Genomic DNA, 23,974 nt, shown 5'->3' with positions numbered 1-23,974 from the left:
ATAAGGCACAGAACACAACTGGCGCATAGCAAGCAAATAAAAAATGCTGGCTATTATGACTGGAGTTGTCTAATTCAGGTAATGAGATTATAAAATGTAAACATAAAAGAGAGAAGCAAGATTAAAATCTATTGTCCTGTCACCTAGAAGGAGACCATGTGTTTTAAATTTAGACCACTGCTGCCTAATAATGGAAAATAGACTGCATTTACATTTTTTAGAAATCAGAAGAACTAAACAATGTGTTTAAGTTCTTTTTTAATGGATTTTCCCCAGTTCTTTTAAATTCAGTAATTTAAAAGTCCATTTTAACATATATTATAAAAAAAACAACAGACATTGTAAACACCCAAACACTACCTCACTTCAATTCTAACGCTTTTAAATTGATGATTCATATTACAGAATAACAAATGAGCTTGCCAAATTTCACTGGAAAAAGTCCAAACTGTAAAATTCTATTAAAGCCTTTTAAATTAGCTTTTTAATTATCAAAGTGAATGTTCGTAGGAAAAAAGTCACCATCAAATAGACTACATTAGACCAGACTATCTGGTGCAATGACTTGAATTTTGTTTGCTCTTATTACTAAGGTTGACAGAGTCAAAGTATGCATATGAATCCACACGGAGAGGAGTGTTAATTACAAATGAGGGCAATTATTTTAAATACCAAATAAAAATATAAATCACTAAACTAAAAATAAGAAAATAAGAGAGAAAAAGCAAAGTTTCATTAATGGCCATCACTGAAGCTGTTTCCTCCAATAATTAAAAGGCAACTCTGCTTTGCTTTGTATAAATTATTCTAACAATCAGGATAAAAATTCAACTACATAAAAATGTTCCTAAATGCAAACACAAAGAGAGTAAAAAACAGACCATACATAATTTAAAGAGTGCATTTAATTATTCTACTTTTGTTTTGCTGCTGAGAAAAAAAAGAGGAGATGGTTAGAATTTGTAATGTATATTCACAAACATTTCTACAATTAGGGCAATATAGATGTATGTATGTGGGTAGGCAGTTATTATATGTGTCTGTCTGTCTGTAATTTAAGCTCTTTATGCCATGAGAAAAGTTCTAATTTCTATGAAACAAATTGCTTAACTACAGAAATACATACACCATGCAAACTACCACTTTCTTCATGCCTTAAAAAACTTACGGTGTTTCACGTTTATAAACCACAAATACCATATAATAAGGAAACATGCTTATGTCAAACAAACGGTCTATTAATTCTAAAACAACCTTACATTCCACATCAAAATAACCTTCTGAGTTGATACTGCTGCTATACATATATTCCATATGTGAAAAGCCTTAGCATTTCTCACTTTATTTCATAATGAACACTCAAGGTTAAATTTTTCCAAAGTTATATTATTTAAGAAATACATGCTACAAAGTAATTATCTTCTCAGAACATATATAAATATATTAAGAAATAAATAGTTTGATGTAATTCCACCACTAAAATGCTCAATATTTTATAAAAGAAACCAGAGTTGCTGTTGCTGGGTTTACCTTTCAAACTGAGCTAATCATGCAGTTGTTTTTTGCTAAATCTACTGAAAATGCATTGGAATTTGTAGAACCCAGTCATAATTATCACTGACCATTGTATGGAATCAATTTTCTACAACACAAAAATACCAGCTGTTATAGAATGTCCTGGGAGGGATTACGGAATATTCTTAAATTGAAGTTCAATCCATCTTTCCATAAAAAAGAGAGAGCCAGGAACATAGCGGTATAAAGTACACCTGAAGCATTTACAATACCCAACAGAACTATTACAACCTTCCTTTAAGAAGGCTTATTTTTGAAATTTCATTATTCCAGTTGTACCTTGCTTCTATATATCACACTGTATCAAGTTCTTCTGGCATCTATCATGTGGAAACAGTGAAATATGTGAATGTCTACAAGCTTACAATGTCCGATTTCTACTGGCCATGGGTACCCTTCAGACTGCTGTGGCACTCATGACATCTAGTGGTCAGTCAGAGGAGTGCAAGTGTTTGTAGCAAAATTTTCTGAGTTTTCAGTAAGCAAAGATTATCTTAATTGCATCGTGAAATAGTCATCAGCACACACACAAAAAAATTAAATAGGCATACACACATTACAGAAACATATCCTTTGCTTAAGTGTCTCCTCTACCTGCAATAATCATTATACTAGTACAACACAACACTACTTCATTTCTGACACCAGAATGTGGTTTTTAAACATCAAGCAATTCTGTATCATCAGCCATTGCCCTAAAATTCAACTCAATTTTGACATTTTCTACCTGGAATTGGCATCACATCCCACAGGTTATATACTCAGCCATACAACATTGCTCTTGCCCCTTCCCATGTCAATACAAAGTCCAGGTTGTCACCATGCTTCTAATCCAGGGGTGGGGAACCTTTTTTCTGACAAGGGCTATTTGGATATTTATACCATCATTCGCTTAATATAATTCACTTAATATAAATTTACTAGAGGCCCGGTGCATAAATTTGTGCACTCAGGGGGGTCCCTCAACCCGGCCTGTGCCCTCTCACAGTCTGGGACCCCTCAGAGGATGACCACCTGCTGTCTTAGGCCCGTACCCCGGGGGATTGGGCCTAAACTGGCAGTCAGACATCCCTCTGGCAGCCCAAGAGCCCTCGGGGGATGTCCACTTGCCAGAGGGGAGCAGGCCTAAGCTGCAGTCAGACATCATTAGCACTGCTGAGAAGGCGGGAGAGGCTCCCACCACCACCGCTGTACTGGCAGCCTTCAGCCTGGCATGTGGCTGAGCAGAACTCCCCCTGTGGGAGTGCACTGACCACCGGGGGAAACTCCTGCATTGAGCGACTGCCCCCTGGTGATCAGTGGGTGTCATAGTGACCAATCATTCCCATTCTGCTGTTAGGGTCAATTTTCATATTACCCTTTTATTATATAGGACAGAGGTCTGGTGCATGGGTGGGGGCTGGCTGGTTTGCCCTGAAGGGTGTCCCGGATCAGGGTGGGGGTCCTGCTGGGGTGCTTGGCCAGCGTGGGTGAGGGGCTGAGGGCCATTTTCAGGCTGGTCACACCCCCTTCAGGGTGGGGGTCCCCGCTGGGGTGCCAGGCCAGCCTGGATGAGGGGCTGATGGCTGTTTGCAGACTGGTCAAGCCCCCCCAGTGGGGACCCTCACCCCATGGGGGTGTGGCCAGCCTGGGTGAGGGGCTGAGGGCTGTTTGCAGACTGGCCACAGCCCCTTCAGGGTGGGTTTTTCCCACCTGGGTTCCTGGCCAGCCTGGGTGAGGGGCTGAGGGCCGTTTTCAGGCTGGTCACAGCCCCTTCAGGGTGGGGGGCCCTACTGGGGTGCCTGGCCAGCCTGGGCGAGGGGCTGATGGCCATTTTCAGGCTGGCCACGGCCGCGGGCTGGAAGCAGGTATCTGGGATTTATTTAACTTCTATAATTGAAACTTTGTAGCCTTAAGCAGAGCCCAGGTCGGGCTGCCCCTGGCAACTGAGGCTCCCAGCCTCTCCATGAGCGGAGGCCATGCCAGATGGAAGCAGGTATCTGGGATTTATTTATCTTCTATAATTGAAACTTTGTAGCCTTGAGCGGAGCTCAGGGCCGGCCAGGGCAGGCAGGAAGCTTGGCTTCCTCCATCACCGGGGGCAACGCAAGCCTCCTGCTTGCTCCAGTTCCGTAGCTGCAGCCATCTTTGTGACGGACTGATGGAGTGAGGATTGAAGGTTAATTTGCATATTACTCTTTTTTAGATGGGATTTTATCATTTCAAGAGACTATAACTATACCTAGTAATCCAACTGCAGATTTGTTCACTAGACACAAATAATCTAAGGTGACACTTTCAAAATGCAGTAGAGCAAAGAAATAACACCAATAAGAATAAACTTTTTACAAATCTAATATTAAATATTTTTAAGCTTGATTTTTATAAATCTAATATCAAAGATTTTTTAAAAACTGAGACTCATTGATTATATTAGCAAGAAGCAAACTAGTATATGTTAACATTATTCAAATCTTCATAAATGATAACTGTAAGAAAATAAAGGAGGCAACATAAAGCTAAGTGGCATAAATCTGCTTATACCAACAATTATCAAAGTGTGATCTGCAGACCCCAGGAGACTCCAAGACCCTCTCAGAGGGTTTCATGAAGCCAAATTATTTTCATTAAAATGTTTTTAAGTTTATTAGTCAAATCTTCCATCAACATATATTTGGCACCCTTTACCCTTTACTACCCTGTACCCGCTTCCCTCTGGTAGCCACCATACTGTTGTCTGTGTCTATGAGTTTCAGATTTATATACCACAAGAGTGAAATCATATGGTTCTTAGCTTTTACTGACTTACTTCACTTATAATATTTGCAAGGTCTATCTATGTTGTTGCAAGTGGCAGTACTTCATCTTTTTGTATGGATGAGTATATTTCATAGTATACTTGCACCATATCTTTTTTATTTTTATTTTTTTATTTTTCTTTATTGTTGAAAGTATTACAGATGTCCCCTTTTTCTTTCCCACTGACCCCCTCTGCTCCCGCCCCCTCCCCAGGTCTTTCACATGGTCTCATTTATATGTGGAATTTAATGAACAAAATAAACTGACAAAATAGATCCAGAGAAATGGAAGCATGCAAAAGACTGACAAATCTCAGAGGGAAGAGGGTTGGGGTTGGGGGTGGGAGAGATTAACCACAGAACTTATATGCATATATGTTTAAACTATAGCCACACCTTCTTTATCCAATCCACTACTGAAGGGTTGTCCCCATGTCTTGGCCACTGTGAATAACGGTGCAATAAAGAGAGAAGTTAACATATCTTTGCAAATAAATGTTTTTCAGTTTTTCAGGTAGATACCCAGAAGAGGGATTGCTGGGTCATATGGTAACTCCATCCTTAATTTTTTGAGGACCACAATACTGTTTTCCATAGTGGCTGTTACAGTTTACATTCCCACCAGCAGTGAATGAGGGTTCCTTTTTCTCCACAACCTTTTCAAAACGTATTTCCTAGCTTGTTGATAATAGCCACTCTAAGAGGTGTGAAGTGGTATATCTCGTTGTTTTGTTTTGCATTTCCCTAATAGCTGGTGAAGATGAACATCTTTTCATGTATCTGTTGACCGTTTGTATGTCTTCTTGGGAGAGATGGCTGTTTAGGCCCTCTGCCCATTTTATAATTGGGTTGTTTGTTTGCTATTGAGTTTCATGAGTTTGGGTTTTTTGGTTGTTTTTGTTTTTGTTTTTTACAAGTTCTTTGTATATTTTGGCTACTAACCCCTTGTCGGAGCTGCTATTTACAAGTATCACCTCCATTCAGTTGGTTGCCTTTTTGTTTTGTTGTTAGATTTTTGTTTTGTTTTGCTGTGCAGAAGCTTTTTAGTTTGATACAATGCCATTCGTTTATTTTTGCCTTTATTTTCCTTGTCGTTGGGGTCAAATCCATTAAATGTTCTCTACAAGCAAGTTCCATAAGTTTAGTACCTATGTTTCCTTCTATGTAATTTACTGTTTAAGATCTTATATGTCTTTTATCCATTTTGAATTTTTGTACATGGGGATAAACTGTAATGCAGTTTAATTCTTTTGCATGTGGCTTTCCAATTTTCCAAGCACCATTTATTGAAGAGACTTTCTTTTCTCCATTGTGTGTTGAAGGCTCCTTTATCAAAAATTATTTGCCCATATACATGTGATTTTATTACTGGACTCTCAATTCTGTTCCAATGGTCTGTGTGTCTGTATTTCTGCCAATGCCATGTGGTTTTGATTATCATAACTCTGTAGTATAATTTAAAGTCAGGTCGTGTCATACCTCTGACTTTGTACTTCTCAGGACTGCTTTGGCTATTCAGGGTCTTTTGTGGTTCCATACAAATGACTTTTTTGTTAAGTTTCTTTAAAAAATGATATTGGAATTTTGATGGGAATTGCATTAAATCTGTATATTGCTTTAGGTAGTATGGCCATTTAAAATTTTTACTTTTTTTGTTAATTCTCACCAGAGGGTATTTTTTCCATTGATTTTTAGAGGTGGGAGGGGGAGAGACAGAAAGAGAGAAACATTGATGTCAGAGAGATACAGCGATTGGTTGCCTACAGCATGCTCCTCAACCAGGACTGGGGATCGAGCCTGCAAAACAGATAAGTACGTGGCCCTTGACCAAAATCAAACCCGAGACACTTCAGTCCACTGGCTGATGCTCTATCCACTGGTTAGGGTGTAATATGGCCATTTTAACTACATTGACTCTTTCAATCCATGAACACAGAATATCTTTCCATTCATTGTCTTATTAAATCCCTATTAATAATGCTTTATAGTTTTCAATTTATAGGTCTTTCACATCCTTTGTTAAGTTTATTCCTAGGTATCTTATGCATTTGGTTGCAATTACAAAATAGTTTTTTCATTTATTTTTCTGAAATGTCATTGTTGGTATATAGGAAAGCAGTGGATTTTTGTACATTGATTTTGTATACTGCAACTTTACTAATTTGCCTGTTGTTTCTAATAGTTTTATGGTAGAGCCTTTAAGGTTTTCTATATAGAGAATCATGTCATCTGCAAAAAAGTGACATTTGTATTTCCTCCTTCCCAATCTGGATGCCTCTTATTTATTTCTTTTGCCTTATTGCTCTGGCTGAAACTTCCAGCACTATGTTGAATAAGAGTGATAAGACTGGACATCCTTGTCTTGTTCCTGATCTTAGAGGAAAAGCTTTCAGTTTTTCACCAATGAGTATAATATTAGCTGAGAGTTTGTTGGGCATGGCCTTTATTATGTTGAGGTACCTTCCTTCTATTTTATAGTGTTTTAATCATAAATGGATGTTGTATCTTACCAAATGTTTTTCTGCATCTATTGGTAAGATCATATGACTTTTATCCATTGTTTTGTTAATGTGGTGCATTACACTGATCGATTCGTGTATGTTGAACCATCCTTGTGCCCCTGAAATAAACCCCACTTGATGGTAATGTGCTTTTGTATTCATTTGTTAGTATTTTGTTTAGGAATTTTGCATCTGTACTCATCAGAGATACTGGTCTGTAGTTTTCGTATGTGTGTTATCCTTGCCAGGTCTTAGTATCAGAGTTATATTGGTCTCATAATGTGCTAGGAAGTACTGCCTCTTCCTCAGTTTTTTGGAAGACTTTGAGAAGGATAGGTATCAAATCTTTTTGAACGTTTGTAGAATTCACTGGTGAAGGCATCTGGTCCTGGATTTATTTTTTGGGAGATTTTTGATGGCTCTTTCAATTTCCTCACTGTTTATCAGTCTATTTAGCTTTTCCAATTCTTCATGATTTAGTTTAGGAAGGTTATCTATTTCTAGGAAGTTATCCATTTATTCTAGGTTATTGAATTTAATGGCATGTAGTCCTTCATTGTATTCTAGCTTGATACCTTGTATATCTGTGATGTCTGTGGTGCCTTTTCTTTAATTTCTGGTTTTGTTTATATGGGTCTTTTCTCTTTTTTCCTTAGTGAGTCTACCAAGGGGTTTGTTATTTTATTAATCTTTTTAAAGAACCAGCTCTTTGTTGTATTAATTTTTTATAGAGTCATTTTGTTCTCTATTTCATTCAATTCACTGTAATTTTTATTTCCCTTCTGCTGACTTTGGATTGCTTTTGTTCTTTTTCTAGTTCTCAGAGATGTAATGTTAGGCCATTTACTTGGGATCGCTTTTTTCTTGAATTAGGCCTGTAATGATGTAAATTTCTCTCTTATTACAGCTTTCCTGCATCACACACATTTTAGTATGCTGTACTGTCATTCACTTTTGTCTCTATACATCTTTTGATCTCACCTTTTATTTTCTGACCCAATCATTTTTAGTAGTGTGTTGTTTAATCTCCACAGATTTGTGGGTTTACTTCCTTTTTGCAGTTGATTTCTAATTTCAAAGCATCGTGGTCAGAGAATATGCTTAGTTTAATTTCAATCTTCTTGAATTTGTTGATGCTAGTTTTGTGACCAACATGATCTATTCTTGGAAATGTTCCATGTGCACTGGAGAAGAATGCATAATCTGATGTTCAGGATGAAAGGCTCTGTAAATGTCAATTATGTCCATTTGGTCTACTGTGTCATTTAAGGCCGATGTTTCTTTATTGATTTTCTGTTTGGGTGGCTGTCTAGAGCTATCAATGGAGTATTAAGGTCCACAACTATGACTGATTTTTCTTTCTTATTTTTGGTCAGTTTCTCCCTTTAGTTGTGTGGGTAGTTGCTTTATATACTTTGGTTCTCCCTGATATTAAGAAGTATTATGTCTTCTTGATGTAGTGTCCCTTTATCATTAGAAAATGTCCATCTTTATCTCTTATTATCTTTATCTTAACTCCATTTTGTAAGATATAAGTATGGTTGTGCCTGCTTTTCTGTGGATGTTATTGCTTTGGAATCATTTTCCACTCTTTTTCTTTGAAACTAACTTTGTCTTTGCAACTTAGATGTGTCTCTTGTAGGCAGCAGATGGTTGGGTTTTGTGTTTTTTATCCACCCTGCTACTCTGTGCCTCTTTACTGATGAATTCTGATCATTTACATTTAGGGTAATTATTGGTGTATGAGGATTTCCTATAGTCATTTTATCTTTTGTTTTCTGGTAGCTCTGTGCCTCCATTAGTTATTTTCCTTGTGTTTCTGAATGTTGGTTTTATTTGGTGGTATTCCATACTTCTTTTCTCTGTTTCTTCTTTTTTTAAGCTATGTGTCTCAGTTGGGGTTTCTTGTGTGTGGTTACCATTAGGTTTATGAAAAACAAAGTTTCATCTATAAAGTAATCCTTTTTCTTTTGAATGCATCTGATCTCCATCCTCCTTTGCAAATTCAGACCTCTGCTCCTTCCCTTGCATGCTTTTATTGTCACAGATTATCCCTGTTTATGCTGTAAGTTTGTTGGTGATCTCACTTGTAGATTTGTGATCTTTTATTCATTGTTTCAGGTAGAATAACTCCCTTGAATATTTCTTACAATGGAGGTTTTCTGGTGATAAAATCCCTCAATTTCTGTTACATCTGGGAAAGTCTTTATTTCCCCTTCAGATTTAAAAGATAGTTTTGCTGGATATATTATTCATGGCTGGTAATTTCTCTTTTAAGATGTTTGAATTTTTGGTTCCATTCTCTTCTGGCTTGTAGAATTTCTGCTGAGAAGATGGATGATATTCTGATGGATTTTCCTTCATAGGCCACTTCCTTCTTTTCCCTGGCTGCTTTGAGAATATTTGCTTTGTCATTAAATTGTTGTTGTTGTTAATCCTCACCTAAGGATATTTTTTTTCATTGATTTATTTTGTCCAGATGCCAAAGGGCCAGGCAAAGTCTGACAACTGCCTTGAAGTTCTCCTCCTCTGTGATGACCCTGACTTTATCCTTTTTGTAGATATGTCATATGGGCATGACTGGTCCTGTCAGCTGGGTGGCCAACTTGAGTTCTTCAGCAGAACTGACTCTCTTCTTAGGATCCGAGGGCTTCCTTGGGAAAAAATATAAGCTTGGAGCACAGTACTCCTTCAATTGTTGCAGGTTGGCCTTAGTGGACTTGGTGCACCTCCTCCGATTCACAGAGATCCCAATGGTCCAAGCCATCTTTTTATGGATGCCAGCCACCCTTAACTCCTCCAAGCTGAAGCTGATACCAGCTTTCACTCTGCTATAGTACCTTACAGTGGAGCATTACAATATGGGTCAGATGGATCTGGAGGCAGAATGCGAGGCACTTTGGCTTGCTGGGCCCTGCTTCTGTGGGTTTCCATGCCAGCTAGGTAAACCACATGGCAATGCACTAGAGCCAGTCCTTGTGGAAGTGGGGCTTTAGGATCATGCCATGGGGGCTGGTGGCTATGGATGTTGCCTATGAGCCTTCTCCAAAGGGGAAGGCCACCAGAAAGATGAACTGACTCTTGAGCAGTGGCACACTGGTGTGTTGCAAGAATTTTTAAAACATGCAATTCCTGACTACTTAGTCAGGGACACTGACCTCTTTTCCTTAGGTTGTCAAATTAAAAATTGGCAACAGCCAACACAACATAGCTTTCCAGTGAATCAAAATTATACCTCTTTTTTGTCAGATGGGCAAAATATATATATATTTGGTGTGCCAGAGAATTGCAGTAATTAGTTGTGTGCCATGAGATAAAAAGGTTGAATATCACTGCTTTTGAGTATCCACCTTTTGAATACTGTGTGATGAAATGAGCAATACAGAGAAAGTGATGCTGCTATAAATGAAATAATTGCTGTCTCAAAGAAAAGCCAGTGTGCAAGGGTTTTTGTAAACTCAAACAGTCATTTTTCATGGAACACCATTTTTACTTGAAATCAACAACTAAAAGACAAATTATTCAGGCTATTCAGATTAACAAGGCTTGAGAATTTGGCAAAAATTTTCTTGAAAATGAATGAAGTCTGGGACTTAAAAAAAAAACTGGTGTGTGTTGCTAATGATGAAACATATGCTTTCAAACAAAAATGAATTTTATAAAACTTGCATCCAGAAGGTGTCTTTGCTTTGCAAGCTACCATGTGAACCGAGGAATGCAAACATGCTGAAACCCGGTTCCACTTTGCATACTTCCAATGGCCTCCCAAAGGCTCTTCTGAGATCAGTGGTGATATTAATAAATGTGGTTCTTGGCATACCATGTCAACATTTGGTTAGTAAACCAGTATTTCAAAATTATTAATGTATCATGCAAAATTTCCAATGCATGAAAATCATGCATGAATAAAAGATTCATTCAAAGTACAAAATAAACCAATGGATGTTAAACCTCCAATATGATAAATCTATTGATATACAGTATATTCAGATTCCACATTTCCGTTTTGGTGTTGTATCAAAGAATATCTACAATTAACTGAACCAGCCACTTACTATACAATATTTCTCCTTTTTCCAACTGCAGACCTGAGGTTGGATTTCTTCATTTCCTTCAACCAAAACGTATAGCAACAAATTGAAAGTATACAGCGATATAAGAATATTACTACTGTCAGTTAAGCTAGGCATTGGAGAAATTGCCAACTCACTAATTTTTTTTGTTTTAGGAAAAAAATGTTATTTTTCATAAAAATGTTATTTATGTTAACATGTCACAAGTTTAATTTTATTATTTTTAAATTAATTGAAATAATTTTAACTTTACAGATTTCATATTCAATATCAATATAATGCACATAAACAAAATTCTTTCGAGTCTTCAGTAATTTTTAAGAGTGCATAAAGGTCCAGAGACCCCAAAAGTTGAGAACTATTCTATGCCAGGGGTGGGCAAACATTTTCTGCAAAAGGCAGATAGTAAACATTCTAGGCTTTGTGGTTCATGTGGATGCTGTCTACTTCAATAGAGAAAATACATAACTGAGTATGTATAACTATGTCATCCTAATACTTTATTTCCAAAAACAGGTAGAGGGCCAGGTATGCTGACCACTATTCTATACCATTATACCTTATCAGCTAGTGATTTATAGATCTAAAAGTAGCATATTTTCCAGTAACATTTTTGTTGGTTATATTTAAATATTCAAGGAAAGTTTTAAAATTTTTTATTACCAGAAATGTATGCAAAATTATATGTAATTTTAAACTATGCAGTCCCTAATCATAAACAATATCAAGTTTCAATTTTGTCTAGTCCAAGAACCTTAGAATCTGTCACTATACATAGAAAATTAAAAATAAGCTTATACCTGGCAACATGTTAGGGCGCTCTAGTTAAGATAACCGAACATAAAAATATCCCAGCTTTCAAAAAAAGAAAATATCATGAGTGATGAAAACATCCCACATTTTACAAACTCAACAGGGTTTAATTATTGTGTAATAGAAAACTCACTTACCTCCTTTCCACAAGTGGAAATGAAAATACCAAAGCAATGAAAAAGAAGAACCCCATTGAAAGAATCCTACAAAACTTAAAAGAGGCAGTAAGAGAATGCTGCTTTGTAATCCCCAGGTTGAGACACTCAGGCTTTAAGTTTGCTAGAAATGTCCGCAAGGAGCCCTGGCCCACTTGCCCAAAGGCACAGTAATCATGAGTGCATCAAGGCTCCCCCAGGTCAGGACTCTCTGTGGGAAGGCACACAATGTCACAGGCACTCAGTCACTCAATTGCCCTTTGTCTGGAAGCACAGGTGTAATGAATGAACTGGCATTCACCAACAATGGCCTCATTCCAGACTATCCAAACCATCTACAACAATTAATGCATGGGACCCCAGTGATTTTTCTCAGATTGTCCTCAGGCAAAACCAGCAGCATCTTCTAGTTCTGGATACATCCCCACCTTCCCACCGTGGGACACTTCTTGGATGATGACCTCTTTATCATTATGTTTATTTTCTACCACCCACTACTATACAGTCTTGGGTAGTCTTCAAGATTACACCATTAACCATCAATGACCCACTCTGTTGTTGTTGTCATTTTGCTGTATTTTGCTGTTGTTGTTGTTTGCTGCTCTTTCTTCTAATTTTGGGGGCAGGGAGGAATAACTTCATTATATTTTCTTTGATTAACTATCAATTCCAGATCCATCCCAGCATTCCACCAGTATTCCCTTAAGTCCTCTCTATTGGAAAAACAACAATCTTGTAATCCTTTTTCTTTTTAATTCTTACTCGAGGATATGTTTATTGATTTTAGAGAGAGAAGAACGAAAAAAGGGAGAGGGAGGTGGAGGGGGAGAAGAAAGGGACAGAGGGAGCGAAGGAAGAAGGGAGAAAGACATGGATGTGAGAGAGAAACATCAATTGGTTGCCTCCCCTGCGTACCCCAACTGGTATCGACCCACAACCTAGGTATGTGGCCTGACTGGGAATCAAACCCACAACCCTTTTGGTGGGTTTGTGTACAGGATGACACTCCAACTAACTGAAGTATTCAGCTGGGGCTGTAATCATGTTTGATAATTAAGATACAACAATGTAATTTTTATTTTTATTGGGCTTACATCTCCCACTATATTTTCTTGAGGATGAAACCCGTATCACCAGATGTCCCAAAAAACAACATACTGGCCTTTATTCAGAAGTAATTCTATATGTGACCAACTCCACCTTCCAAGAGCTCTTTCCCTTCAAGGTCAGAGTAACCTCACTACTTTACTTACGGGGAGACAGCCAGGCTAATGAAAAGAGCACACATTTGGAAAGACAGACCAGGTCCGCCTTACTGACTCCATGATCTTAGCCAGGCTATTTAATGAAATGAGATTAAATGCAATGACATAAGTAAAATAGCTAACCTAGAGTAGCCAATCAACAGATGACAGTTTTATTAAAACTTTTCAACCTCATTTTCATCACTCTCTACTTCTCACTTCCTCTAATCTTGCAAATTTTTAACAGTCCTGTATTGAAAAGAATACAGGCTTTGGTGGGAGACCAATCTCCTGATTCTACCATTTACATGCACAACTTATAAGGTATGAAACCTTAGGAAACCAAATAAAATAACATTTATTTCCAAGACTCAACATGCATCATTTCATTTAATTCTCAAGATAATCCTATAATGCAATCATTATTATCATCATTTTAAGGACGAAGAATCTGAATTTTAAGCAACTTGCCCTAAGCCCACAGTTGGAAGGGATTCTAATATCAGCATGTAAGATTCTAAGGCCGACACTACTAACCACACTACACAGTGCTACCTCTTAATCCTATTATTTAACCTTTCTCATTCAGTTTTCTCAGGTTATCAAATGAAAATAATATCTATGACTTGTGTACTTCTTGTGATGGAAACAATATATCTAAAGCATTGGGAACACACCGGATGCTCAAATATTAGCTCCCCCTTCTCACAACATTTCCCTTAATATACTTGTTTTATTTTATCCTGTTTATTTACAAATTAAAAAAACTACCCATTTCATATCCATACCCTCTAGCTTGCACATTAGTCACATGTCTTCTCTGATAGACCCAAAACCTTAGTTTTCAGCCTTCAATCCATTGATTTTTTTAACAGTTAAAACTACACCACTTCTACAAAATCCATGCCCTATAAAAGCTACAGATATTTCCAAAACCTATGGTCACATCTTGCAAGGCAGCCAAGGATATTGTTCCCCTATGTTCTATATCTATACAGTTATAGTAAACTAGAGGCTCGCATGAAATTCGTGTGGGGGAGAAGGGGATCTCAGCCCAGCCTGCGCCCTCTCACAACCCGGGACCCCTCATACCTAACCGCCCGCCTGCTCACTCCTATCTGCCCGCATGGTTGCTCCTTACCACCTGCCTGCTCGCTCCTTATTGCCTGCCTGCTCGTTCCTTACTGTCCGCCTGCTGGCTCCTAACTGCCCGCCTGCTCGCTCCTTACCGCCCACCCGCTCGCTCCTTACCGCCCACCCTCTCACTCCTTACCACTTGGCTAGCTGCTTCTTAGTGCTGCCTCGGAGGCAGGAGAGGCTCCTGCCACCCCCACTGTGCTCACCAGCTGTGAGCCCGGCTTCTGGCTGAGAGGCATTCCCACTGTGGGAGCACACTGACCACCAGGGGGCAGCTCCTGCATTGAGCGTCTGCCCCCTGGTGGTCACTGCACGTCATAGCAGCCAGTCATTCTGATGGATCCACCATAACGGTCGCTTAGTCTTTTATTATATAGAGGCCCAGTACACGAAATTCATGCACTGGTAGGGTCCCTAGCAGCTGCCTTCTGGATACTCCCTCCCTTCCCCCAGCCACCTGCCACCGTTGCCACCACCAGCTGGAGCCTCCCTCCCTTGCCCCAGCCGCCTGCCGCGGCCAGCTGGCCCCGCCCCCTGATCAAACTCCCAGACAATTCCAGGTTGAGGGGACAATTTGCATACTATGCCTTTATTATATAGGATTATGGAGTATGTCAGAAACTCAAGAACATAATTCAGAATCTACTGAATCTTATGAACAAAATGTCACAGAATCAACCTTAAATCATAACAATTTCAAAATGTCATGAGAAGCCTAAAATTAAATCAGCCAATAAAGAAAATCTTATTAAAATTATGTATCACTTTTTATTTAAATTAACATGCATAAAAATAAAATAAAGTTTATTAAAGAGTTAAATTTAACATTAAATTATAATAGTTACCAAAAGTATAGCCCTTTAGCAATAAAGCCACTAATAAAATGAAACTAGAAATCACACCAAAAAAAAAAAAGGAAAACTGAAAATCCACAAATACATGGAAATTAAACAACATATACTCTGAAACAACTAATGAGCCAAAGATGAAATCAATGAAACTGAAAAAATATATCAAATCTTATGGGATGCAGTGAAACAATGTTAAGAGGTAAGTTTAAAACTGTGAACACTTACATTAAAAAAGAAGGAAGGTTTATGCCCAGCCGGTTCGGCTGAGTGGGTAGAGCATCGGCCTGCAGACCAAAGGATTCTGGGTTTGATTCTAGTCAAGGGCACGTACCTCGGTTGCAGGCTCCTTCCTGGTCTAGGCCCTGATCAGGAAGCATGCAGGAGGCAACCAATCCATGTGTTTCTCTCACATTGATATTTCTCTCTCTTTCCCACTCTCTCTAAAAATCAATGAAAAAATATCCTCGGGTGATGATTAATAAATAATACACAAATAAAAGTTTTTTAAAAAAGAAGAAAAGTCGCCGAGACCGGTTTGGCTCAGTGGATAGAGAGTCGGCCTGCGGACTGAAGAGTCCCAGGTTCGATTCCGGTCAAGGGCATGTACCTGGGTTGCGGGCACATCCTCGTTGGGGGGTGTGCAGGAGGCGGCTGATCTATGTTTCTCTCTCATCGATGTTTCTGACTCTCTGTCTCTCTCCCTTCCTCTCTGTGGAAAATCAATAAAATATATTTAAAAAAAAAAAGAAGAAGAAAAGTCTAAAATCAATAGCTCAACTTTATAACTTGATGAAATGGAAAAGAACAAAGTTAGAAGAGGAAGGATATACAGTCAAACGTCCTTTCTGGAACTTCTCCCATCTCAAACAATTCAGTTCTCAATCAAGTTGTTCACAGGAAAAAATGTCCTGGTTGTCAACTAATACTTCAGTTTTCGACCAGACAACCCTTTCATGCTGATCCGTCAGCATGACAAAAAGCATCTCTCAGGCAACAAACAAAGGAGAGAATCCTTTTGTTGCTGGCTGAAATCAATGGTTAGTACAACTTTAAAACATATAAAGACCATCAAGAGTGCTAATATTGCTAAGGATATAAAGTGCCCACAAAATAACAATCACAAGCAGTTGAATAGGTAGAAAAACTGTTGTTGACTGGATAAACAAAAAGCAGTTAGCTGAAAAGCAATTAGCCAGTGATAGCATTTAGGAGGCAGTGGTTTATTAAAAGTTCATTTAATGTTTGATAAATTTAAGAAGTGTTTATAGATTAAACAGTACATTAGACATGTACTGTATATAAGCAAGGTTTAAACAGGGAATCATTTGGGGATAGGGAATGGATTAATTCAATTTACATTATTTCTAATGGGGAAAAATGATTCGGTCTTCAAACAAATCACTTCTCAAAGCGTTCCAAAGTGAATTAAATTTGAGAACCAAGGTTCCACTGTAATAAAGATTAGAGCAGACATAAACAAAATAGAGAATTTAAAAATAATAAAATTAAAAGATTTTTCCCCAAAAGATCAACATAATTGACAAACCCTTAGAAAAAAAGATAGAATATTCAAATAACTACAATTAGAAGTAAAGAAAAGACTGTACCCGATGCCACAGAAATAACAAGAATTATAACAGACAACCAACAAGTTGGAAAACCTAGAATAAATGGAGAACTGGGGGGAGAGAGAGAGAAACAAAAACATCGATGTGAGAGAGAAACACTGATAGGTTGCCTCCTGTAAGTGCCTTGACTGGAGATGGAACCCACAACCTGGCTATGTGCCTGAAATCAAACCTGCCACCTTTTTTAGTGTATGGGAGCCAACCACCTGAATCACACCGGCCAGGGCCATATTCATACATTCGTGAGAGGAGACAGACCCACACAAGAAATGGCAAATGATGCAAACTCTGTACACATCAACACAGCTAGGGCGGTTCAGGTTTCATGGGTCTTTCCCCAAATGGCATCTTAATTGAGTCCTTGGCCTCCCTCCACACACACATACCCCACCTTCACTTAATGTTTCTTCGTAATGCTTATCACAATCTAATATGCTACATATATTTCACTTATCTTGTGTAGTGTCTTTCCTACTTGAATATAAGACACACAAGGGCAGGGACTTTTGTGTTGATCACTGTTGAATTTCTAGTGTCTTAGAATAGTGTGCCATAATAACAAGTGGCTCCATAAGTACTTGTTGAATGAATGACCAATGGAATCTCCACTAATTTCAGCTATGATAATATTATCCTCCCAAAGGAGGAAGAGTTACTAATCTTACTGATCACTAGAGACCCAGTGCATGAAATTCGTGTGGGGGCAGGGGTCCCTCAGCCCGGCCTGCACCCTCTCCAATTCAGGACCCCTCGGGGGATGTCCAACTGCCACAGAAAAGAGGCTTCCGCCACCACCACTGCACACGCCAGCCATGAGCCTGGCTTCTGGCTGAGGGGCGCTTCCCTTGTGGGAGCACACTGAGCACTGGGGGACAGCTCTTGCATTAAGTGTATGCCATCTGGTGGTCATTGCACATCATAGCAGGATGGGGCCTAAACCAGCAGTTGGACATCCCTCTTGCAATCCAGGATCACTGGCTCCCAACCACTCACCTACCTGCCGGCCTGATCCTCCTAACTGCTCTCCCCTGCCAGCCTGATTCCCCTAACTGCCTCTGCCTTTGCCCCGCCACCATGGCTTTGTCCAGAAGGACGTCCAGAAGGTCATCCGGGAGATGTCTGGTCTAATTAGCATATTACCCTTTTATTATAGACTAGAGGCCCGGTGCATGAAATTCATGCACAGGAGGGGGGTTCCCTCAGCCCGGCCTGCACCCTCTCCAAAATGGGACCCCTCAGGACTGCTGGCTCCTAACCGCTCACCTGCCTGCCGGCCTGATCCCCCTAATCGCTCACCTGCCTGCTGGCCTGATCACCCTAACTGCTCTCCCCTGCTGGCCTGATCCCCCTAACTGTTCTCCCCTGATGGTCTGATTCCCCTAACTGCTCTCCCCTGCCAGCCTGATCCTCCTAACTGCTCTCCCCTGCCTGCCTGATCACCTCTAACCACCTCTGCCTCAGCCCCACCACCATGGCTTTGTCTGGAAGGTCATCTGGAAGATGTTCAGTCTAATTAGCATATTACCTTTTTATTAGTATAGATGCCACCTTGCCTAAAAATGCAGGTTGTTAGCAGGTTTTCCTATCATGGAAGGGGAGCCCGCAGTAGCATCCTGGGTTCTGACCAGGGCTTATGCTCTCATGCTTTATCTCAGCAGATGAGATTCCTAGAAGACTCTTGGATGTACCTTAAACTTTTCTATCAATTTTGCCAAATCATCTTCCAAAAATGTTGAACCACTTTAAACTACCTCCAGCAACCATGTGTGTGCCCTCTGTCCTACTTTGATGCCAATATCGTTGATTTCCCCCTAGAAGCTTCCCTCCCCTCAGCCAGCACTGCTTGGCACTTGAGCCAACCTCACTGTTCAGCCCGGGACTTGATTTCCTGAGATAGAATTATGGAGGAGGAGAAATAGTTTTCCTCTACCCTTCTGAGTTCTTAGCAGAGGCCCTTATAATGAAAGACAGATTACCAAGAGAAAAACTAAAGTGCATTAACATGTGTACCTCGTGTATATGTGGGAGATCCCAGGGAAAAATGAATAACTCCCCAAGGTGGCTTAGAATCCAGATTTAAATACCTTCTTCCTAGGGAAAGGGGATAGGGGATGGAGGCCTCTTAGAGGAGAGTAAATGATTTTTAGGAAAGATGAATGGGGGTAACAAAGTTTGGGTGTGATGTCAACTTCTAGTCTCCTGTCCTGTGACAGGAGTTAGTCTTCGCTGGCTGATGACACTTTTCCCATCAGGACCTATGACATTTAAGCTCCTTTTGGGGGGTCTGATTGTAGGCAGATCAGGAGACTTTAGGGAAAGCCTCTCCTTGCATTTGCTGTTTTTCAAGCATCTGCAGCTCAAGATCATCAATATAACAACACGGCATATGTTGGGGTGGCCTGTTCTCTGACCTTCAGAATAAACCCAACAAAAGCTTGTTTCCTCTCTTAGATGATTTGCCACAGTAGCATTATTCTCTGGAGACAGTATTCTGACCAGACCTTCCTGGGAGTGGTCATAACATACCCTGTGCTTATAGAAAGGTGTCTCTGCACCTCTGGCTCCAGCAGCCCCAATGCCGCCACGGCCACGGGGCTCGTAGCTGATGGGTGCCGGGCCCCCCTGCGGCTTTATATCTCTGCTCCTCCAACCCCAGCATTGCCACAGCCATGGGGCATAGGGCTGCTGGGTGCCGGGCCCCCCTGCGGGCTGTGTCTCTGCTCCTCCGTCCCAGCGGCCGCTGCCACGAAGCAGGCCCTCCGCGGGCGGGCTGGGCAGAACGCCTGCGTCAGGATGGAATGTGAGCATCCTGGCCCAGCCACAGCTATCTTTGTCAAGGAGTAACAGTCAATTTGCATATTCCCTCCTTATTGGCTGTGGGCGCCACCATATTTGTTGTGGAGTGATGGATAATTTGCATATTGCTCTTTTATTAGATAGGATGACATAAAATACTTATTAGACTAAAGGTATAGTAAGCAAATTCCCTACTAATTAAAGATATTAAAAGGTGAGCATTCTATGCCCAATGCCCTTTGGCATTTCCAGCTTCAGGCTCTCCCCACCAGTACCCTTCACCCCCCTGGTAAGTAGACCCTACTAGTGCCAGTTGGCTTGCTGATGCTCACTCTCTCCATGAACCATGGGGTGGATCACACTGGTGCTGTTGCACAGCTGCTTTCTCACACTAACTTCTGCCAACCTGGGCCTGTGGCATGATCCAAGGGCTTGGCCCCTCTTCCTTCTTTTGGGAGAAGGCTGGTCAGCTCCTCTGTAATTGCTCATCTCTCCTCTGTGGAGAAGCCTGGCAGGCCACTACCTCAGACAAGAACACTATTCTCTTTAACCATTGTGTGTATTTAACATTTTTTTTCTGATTACAAATGTTTTTGAAATTTCTTAAAGTTTATATTAAAAACATAATAGCACTCACCATATATCCATCTCTGAAACTCTCAGGACAGGAGAAAAACACTATATAATCTCAAATTACTAATAGTAAACCAAGAATTTGTGCCAGTGTGGGTCCTCTTATTGGCTATAAAATAACCCATTATCTTTAATTCTGAAACCTAACTTTCCTAATTTTATCTCCTGGAACATCTCTCCTCTGACATCCTTATTTTGGAGAGATGCTTGCTGAAGTAATTAGAGATGCAGAGTAATGATACCTGCAACTTATTCTAAAATACTCCATAGGTAGGCAGGTAGATTTGATATATATCACATATGGCAAAAGGTTACCAATTGTTGAAACTAAGGTGGGCATATATGGCTCATTGTACTACTCTATTTGAAATTTTTTGTGGTAACTTTTTTGAAAAGAACTTCCATGTCTCCCAGTCTCTCCTACCTAAGAGCTATGTGTCTCTTTGGGATCCTCATCAACCACCCAGCAAATGCCCTGACCGTCAAATTGGTCTGTCCCTACCTCCAACCCCTCCTACACACTGCTGCCGGAATCCTCTTTCTAAGCTACTTAAATGACCACATTACTACTTTAAATCCTATATAATAAAAGCCTAATATGCTAAGTGTCTGATTGACCAATCGGCCGTTCAGCCATTCAACCAATCAAAGTGTATATGCCAGCCGTGGGCAAACTACGGCCTGCGGGCCAGATCCGGCCCATTTGAAATGAATAAAACTAAAAAAAAAAAAAAAAAAAAAAAAAGACTTTTTATGTAATGATGTTTACTTTGAATTTATATTAGTTCACACAAACACTCCAGCCATGCTTTTGTTCCGGCCCTCCGGTCCAGTTTAAGAACCCACTGTGGCCCTTGAGTCAAAAAGTTTGCCCACCCCTGGTATATGCTAATGATATGCTAAGGCCACTCAACTGCTCACTATGATGTGCACTGACCACCAGGGGGCAGAGAGTCAACTGGTTGACCTGTCACTATGACATACACTGACCATCAGGGGGCAGAGGGTCTGACCGGTAGGTTAGCTTGCTGCTGGGGTCCAGCCAATTGGGACTGAGCGAGACAGGCTGGACACACCCTGGAGCCCTCCCACGGTCCCACCCCAGCTGGTCAACCTCCTGCGTCCCTCCCCAGCCCCAACTGTGCACCAGTGGGGTCCCTCGGCCTAGCCCGTGCCCTCTTGCAATCCAGGACCTCTCGGGGGATGTCAGAGAGCTGGTTTCGGCTCCATCCCACAGGCCAGGCTGAGGGACCCACTGTTGCATGAATTCGTGCACCGGGCCTCTAGTAAAGCTATAAGATGACTCAGCGCTCTCATAATAAAGTGAAAATTCCTTAAAATCACTCATGCCCTCTATCCTCTCCACTGTTTTGTTGTTGTTTTTTTAACTGATTTTAGAGAGAGGAGAGGGGAGGGGAGACATCAGTGTGAGAGAGAAACATCAACTGGTTGCCTCCCAAAAGCGCTCCAACTGGGGATTGAATCCACAGCGTGGGTATGGACCCTGACCATGAATCGAGCCCGAGGCATTTCAGTGTACGGGAAAACTGAGCCACACAGGCCAGGGCACCTCTCCAGTGTCTTTTATGGCAAAAATCACACCAACACTGTCCCTCAAATTTTCTATAAAACTTCCTGCAAAGCCCTTAACACACTGTTATTTCATGCCTCTGTGTATTTGCTCACTCTAGTTCCTCTGCCTGCTTCCAATATGGGTTGAAGTGCATGTCTGTCATCCCACTGCCTAATGAGAAGTACAAGCAAACAGGACCATCACATGAATAACAAGAAAGCCTCAGTTATGCACTGATACAGTCTTATTCATACCTGTATATTACTTTTCAGCAATTCCTTTCCAAATCAGTAGAGGGTGCCATAACTTCACTTTAAAAAGGGAAATTAAAGTCATGCTAACAAAAGTAATTTTCAACTTCAGTTGGAAGCGTTAAAAGCTCTAAAAAAATCTTCCCCCAGTTTTGAAATATAACTGATATCCATCACTGTATAAGTTTAAAATGTATAGTGTAATGGTTTGACTTACATATATTGTGAAATGATTACTGCTATAAATTCAGTTAGCATCCATCATCTCATATGAATACAAAAAGAGAAAGCAAAAGAATAAAATAAAATTTATACAGTTCACTGTACTCATCATGCTATACATTACATCCCCAGTACTTAGGTATCCTTTAGCTGCAAGTTTATACCTTCTGACCTTACCCTTAGCCCATTCACCCCACTCTGTATCATATCTAGTCTCTTTTTTTATGAGTTTTGGTTTATATTTTTTTTCCTAATAAATAAGGAATTTCAAAATGAAAAGAAACACCCATTATCTACTTAAACAAGATTTTTTAATTTAAAAAAACAAACAAACAGCTCTAGCTGGTTTAACTCAGTGGATAGAGCATTGGCCTACAGACGGAAGGGTCCTCCTGAGTTTGATTTCAGTCAAGGACACAAATCTAGGTTGCAGGCTCCTCCCAGCCCGGGCCCAGGTCGGGGCTCATGCAAGAAGTAACTAATCGATGTGTCTCTCTCACATCAATATTTCTCTCTGTCTTTCCCTCTCTCTTTCACTCTCTCTAAAAATCAATGAAAAAATATCCTCAGGTGAGGATTAAAAAAAAAAAGTAAAAAGAAACCACATGACCATACACCTTAAATTCTAAATGTGGTTATATCATTTGAACCAACGATTTAACTTGTAGGAATTTACCCTAAAAAATAACTAAACAAGTACGTAACAATGGATCAATCAATTTAAATAAAATATACTGGAAAGTGGTTGAAGTTTTGTTTTTTGTTCTTGTTTGTTGTTTTTAATCCTCATATGAGGATTTTTTTATTATTATTAATGACAAAAAGAGGAGAGAGAGAGAGAGAGAGAGAGAGAGAGAGAGAGAGAGAGAGAGAGAGAGAAGAGAGAGAGACACATCAATGTGACAGAGAAACATCAATGGAACCAGAGACCCTCCAGTCCAGGGGATGATGCTCTAACCCAGGGGTCCTCAAACTACGGCCCGCGGGCCACATGCAAATACAAATATTGTATTTGTTCCCGTTTTGTTTTTTTACTTCAAAATAAGATATGTGCAGTGTGCATAGGAATTTGTTCATAGTTGTTTTTTTTAAACTATAGTCCGGCCCTCCAACGGTCTGAGGGACAGTGAACTGGCCCCCTGTTTAAAAAGTTTGAGGACCCCTGCTCTAACTGCTGAAACACACAGGCAGGGCAGTTAAATTTTTTAATGACAGTATCTTCATTGGAGATTTACTACTTCACTCACAATATCAACATGGAACTGACTCTAATGCACAGCTATTTTATATTTATTTCAGAGAGGAAGTGAGAGGAGAGATAGAAATATCAATGATGAGAGAGAATCATTGATGGGCTGCCTCCTGCGCACCTAATGGGGATTGAGCCCACAACCCAGGCATGTGCCTCAACAGGGAATCTAACTGTGACCTCTTGGTTCATAGGTCAACATTCAACCACTGAGCCATGCTTGCTGAGCTGCACAGCTATTTTGACTTCACTATATCTGCACCAATATGCACAGCCTCTATCCCCACCACCTATTTATTCAAACTTTTGCCATTTATTTAACTTCTGGCCATTTATTTAACTTTTGGCCATTTATTTAACTTTTGGCCTTCTGGTCTATACTTTCCTAAGCTAGTTCCTAGTCCATTTTTAGTTTTGGTTTTACAATTCCAGAAAGGTACTGACCACTAACAGTGACCACATCTTAAACAAGACAGTAGAGCTCAATATTTCCAGC

The 23,974-nt window shown here is 40.1% G+C and overlaps 1 protein-coding gene across 8 annotated transcripts in view; it reads right to left on the bottom strand.

Annotated features, from left to right (window-relative positions):
• The window catches only part of MPP7 (MAGUK p55 scaffold protein 7), a 356,856-nt gene that overhangs the window by 250,930 nt on the left and 81,952 nt on the right, over positions 1–23,974 (bottom strand). The window lies entirely within an intron of this gene.

Source organism: Myotis daubentonii, chromosome 1 (genome assembly GCF_963259705.1).
Source record: "Myotis daubentonii chromosome 1, mMyoDau2.1, whole genome shotgun sequence".
Taxonomy (NCBI): domain Eukaryota; kingdom Metazoa; phylum Chordata; class Mammalia; order Chiroptera; family Vespertilionidae; genus Myotis; species Myotis daubentonii.
Note: the sequence above shows the minus strand (reverse complement) of the source record. Positions and strands in the feature narration are given on the sequence as shown.